This window comes from Sphaeramia orbicularis, chromosome 8 (assembly GCF_902148855.1).
Source record: "Sphaeramia orbicularis chromosome 8, fSphaOr1.1, whole genome shotgun sequence".
Taxonomy (NCBI): Eukaryota; Metazoa; Chordata; class Actinopteri; order Kurtiformes; family Apogonidae; genus Sphaeramia; species Sphaeramia orbicularis.
The window spans coordinates 2,781,098-2,786,153 of NC_043964.1; positions in this window are offsets into that span (position 1 = coordinate 2,781,098).

Sequence of the window (5,056 nt, forward strand, 5' to 3'; positions counted from 1 at the left end):
TAATATAATTTTTTCGGCCCGTGGGCGGGCTGATCGGGCTAAGGGGGTTTTTAACCCTTTATCAGGCAAATGACTATTTTTGGTCATTTCTGCACACATTAGAAGTAGGGATGGGAATCGATAAGAATTTAATGATTCCAATTCCATTATCGAGTTTGCTTATCGATCTGATTCCTTATCGATTCTCTTATCGACTCTCATTGGGTGAGGGAATAAAAGAGTACAAACAGGTGTGTTTGCATTAACTGTCTTTTATTTTTCCATCTGCACAGAAAATAGAACATATACAGTCTGAACAAATAATAAGAACAGATGACACAGGGCCCAGTTTGAAGCGTGTACAGTGAAAGTGAAATTAAAGACGTTTTACTAATTCCTCTATTGCTGCATTTCTACTACGTGGAACCGGTTCGACTCGGCTCGTCTCCCGTTGTTGTGCTCCTCATTTCCTTTCCCCTCCTTCAGAAACTTGTATTTGAGGGGGTACGACGTTTGTTGCCCGCACCAGAACCAGAACTGGGTCCAGATGACGGCCTGGTGTTCACTCTGCCGCTAGATTCACAAGTGCCTCTAAGAAGAGAATCAAATGAATCACATGTGGACGAATGCTGGAGCAGATTGGAGGGATTCCACCTTTAGAAGAAATGGAAGCATTACATGTGTTCCAGTGGACTTTTTTGTTTTTTTGTTTCTGCCTCCACACCATGTTCTGACCAAAACAATGCAGCATACGCAAGACGTCAAAAGCAAATATGCCGTTAATTCAACATTATGGTCTTTGCAATTTAAACGGCATCACATTGTTTTTCAATTTACAGTTTTATTTTCTAAAAACAATAGAAATTCATCATTTCTACATACATACATGGTTTTGTTCACATACTCTTCCTGTAAAAACTACAGCTATATTTGATTTAATCGTTAACACAAAAATCTTCTCAAATAAACAACTTTGCATCGTATTGTCACTTACAGTTTTTTTATGTTGCGATTTGACAACTTTTTGGTGTTAATTCTACAGTCATTTTTTACAGTGTATGTATTCTTTTCGCAATAGAATACGAACATTTAAGCAGGATCTTAAACTGTAATGTCTGCAAAACTTTATTTATTTATTTATTTATTTGTTTGTTTGTTTGTGTTTTTTCTGTTCTGGTACAGCTACATGTTAAAACTTTATCTATCCAAATGTTGCACTAGAACTTTTTCCAGGAAACAATCTTTAAAAAAAACAAACGAAACAAAAAATATCGCCTTGTTAATAGTAACGTGATATACTGGGAAATATCATATCGTGATCCTAGTATTGCAATTTGTATCGTATCGCCAAATTGTTGCCAATACACAGCCCTATGTAAAATATTATGTTAGAATATGATTACACAGTGATGACTAAAGTCTGTAGTGTGATCGACATCATATCATCAGATTCTTGCCAACATGAGCCCTTTTCTTCTGAGTAATTTCTGAAGAACTACAGACTCAAATAACAGCCTGTCCATCTTTGGAGCATCAAAAACAGATAACATGACAACAAACACCGGATCAACCTAACATCAGGAATTCACCTGTTGTGAAATCTTCTCTCTTCTCACCATCTAAACCTCTGCTAAACAATGTCACGCCTTTCATAACATTGTACCAAAAAAATGAATTTCCCCTCAGAGGTCCCTCTGATAGATTCTGTTCCCACTGCTGACCATTAAGCGGTTATTTTGAGCAGCTGTCTGCCACTGAAGTTTTACAGTAGAGGTATGCTGTGGCCTGTCTGCGATGTGTGAGCCCCTCTTCCAGGAGTGCATAGATATGGGTGATACGTGCATGTTCCCCTGCACAGACCCTGCTTCCAGGCGCCATATCCTAACTGACAATCACCATATACTGCACTAACATTACTGCTATTAATGACCAATTTTCCTCTTGTTTTGTTTTCACTATTCAGTACACTGGGTTACAAAAAAATGTTTTTTTGCAAGTTGTCTAGGTTTTTTCAACTGAATTAGGACCATTTTGCAGCGCTAAATCCAAAAATGACATCTGTTTTTCTCAATCAGGTCAGGTTTTTTTTGCTAATTTGATTTGGAAAAATTTGATCTTTTCACAAAATATAATAATTAATACCAAAATAAGATTGGTAAGCACACTTTATGAAACTTGTGACTTGATTCCTGTTAGGTACAATGGTGTATTCACCGCAGATGTAGCAGAATACGTCAGGCTTATTTTTGCAAGATCTTCTAGTTGAAGCCATTTCATTCACCTGTAATATTAAAAAAACCATTAATCTTAAATTGGCTAAAGTAAAATCTTCAGAACTCGTTTATTGCAAGAAATATGAAAGAATTTTGTATCATATGATGTGAAAATGCCCATAAATGTAAGCAAAAATGTTCAAAAGCCAATATGTAGCATAGTTCAGAAAGTTGACCTGATTGAGCAAAATGAATGTGATTTTTGGATTCAGCACCAAAATGATCCTAAATCAGCTCAAAAAACTTAAACAATACATTTGTTGTTGACCAGTGTTATCGGTTGTGCTGCACTGTAAAAACAAACCTTTAGAATCTACTCAATAAAAGTGAGGTGACAATTTGCACTCCTTGTGGTTGAGTAGATTTGACCCCATATTCGGAGTAAAATGTGACTAAATTTAACAGAAATGAGATCAAATCCACCGAACATGTCCCAACAGATTACACAACAAATTACTCCTAAAAAGTGAGTAATAATAACTGTCAGTTGTTCATAGGAATATGTTCATCTACTTCATTTAGGGCAGGGAGGATCAATCTAAATACTGATAGTATCCATTAGTGATGTGACGTTCACGAACGAATCAAATCTTTTGAACAGCTCTTTGAAATGAACGATGGGAACCGAGTCTTTGTAAAGAGCCGTTCATTTTTTTAATTTTTTTTTTTTAAGGAGGGAGTGTCCGATTGCCTTTCAATTTACCAACATACTGTTCTTGTTCTGAGAATGTCACTACAGTTCAGGTATTTACGTAATTGCAGTGATTAATCACTGTTGTGTTTTGTGCAATTTTTTCTGTATGTTTACACACATTTATTGTTCTTGTTTTCAGGAGAATAAAATTTTATTTCATCAGAAAATGTTTTATTTTCTTCTTCATTCTTCAACCCTTCTTCTTCAAGCCTTTTTCACAGTATGTTTTTGTTATTTCTTTTTTTATACCATATTTAAATGTCATTTTAGTTCATTTTAATGATGAAATACCCAGTTTTTTCAATCCCATTTGCACTGCATCAGGTTTTATTCGTCCAGTATAATCTTCTGCAGCTGTCTGCCAGGGAAGTTTTACAGTAGAGGTATGCTCTGGCCTGTCGTCGATGTGTGAGCCCCTCTTCCAGGAGTGCATAGATATGGGTGATATGTGCGTGTTCCCCTGCACAGACCCTGCTTCCAGGCTCCATATCCTAACTTTGACAATCACCATATACTGCACTAACATTACTGCTATTAATGGCCAATTTTCCTCTTGTTTTGTAATGTATTACCATTCATCACTATTCATTATTTGTTATGCTGTTTTCCTTATTTCTCTTTTTTTAATACCATATTTAACCTCCTCAGACCCAGCTATGGTTTTTGTATCCACATTTGAGGACAAGAGTTTCACAACTTTATACAAAAAAAAAAAAAAAAAAAGAAAGAAAAGAAAACTGTCCACCACAAAGGACATTCCAGGAGAGTCTGGTTTTGACCAACTCTATATGTAAAGTGTCACGAGATAACTTTTGTTATGATTTGGCACTATATAAATAAAATTTGATTGATTGATTCCATAAAAATGTTAAAAACTGCATCTGAAAAAACTGTTGCATCATGTTTCCAATATAGGCACTTATTTAATAAAAAACAAACCAAAAAAAAGGCTTGTACTTTGCTGACATTTCCTGGGTCTTAGGAGGTTAAGTCTCATCTTAGTTCCTTTTAATGATGAAATCTCCAGTTTTTTCCAATCCCATTTGCATTGCATCCGGTTTTATTCATCCAGTCTAATCTTCCTGTTGGATTGGTCCACTTCTGTACATATATGCTATTTTAAGTCTATTTAAAAGCTCAACCTTGTTCATGTATTTTAAGTACTTCCGGCGTATTTATACTTGGAAATGTTAATGGATCTTACATTTGTTGCTGTAGTTAATGTGCAGACACAGACCCAACTATATTCATAAGGTATGAAAGAAGATACCTAGACGAAGCAATGAAGTCATCACATTGAGATGCAAATCAAGTTGTCAAAGTGCCCTTGAGCAAGGCACTTAGCTGCCAAACGGCCGAAAAAAAAAAAAAAAAAAAAAAAAAAAAAACAAGCCAAGGGGAAGCAATCTGAAGGCAGACTCGGATTTCGCATTAAAACGGAAGGTTTGATTGTGCCAAAAAGGATTCTGTTGCACTCGTGCACTTGCAGACGCGCAGGACCCTGACGCATTCCACCACCCAGTCTTACAACAGCTTGTTTGCAATAATTTGCCAAACCATAATAAACTCACATTACTTGGATTCTCACCAACTACACCTCATTGCTGGTAAATTATCAAACATTTTTTTCTCGTGAAGACCGGGGCGGGGATGGAAGGAAGGGGAGGAAAATGTCAAACATCTCTGTCACGCACATCAAACTCAGGACGTGTGAAGTAGTTGGCAAGGAAATGTACATTTATGATCATTCTGCGCATTAAATCTAGAATCAGAGTTTTATATGGGAGTCATGTGTTTGTTTTTCCTCATACTAGTTGCATCCGCTGTGACAGATGGAACACGTTGTGGGCTGTGTGTCTTTTCATACACTAACCTCTGAAGGAAAATAGCTCGTCCTGTCTTTGCGCTTCCCAAGAGAAACCAAGTTGGATGCGTCAAGTTGACATTATATCAGAACAAATGGGGCCGGAAGTGACTGAATGTATTTTTGAAATTAAAGCACCTGAATAGAAATCCGCGATAAGGTATTTTATTTTGAAAATTCCGCTGCCGGGGTTTCGGTCTTTACGTGCGTAAACTTGACACTTTGTGCGACTTTACGCATTTCAGG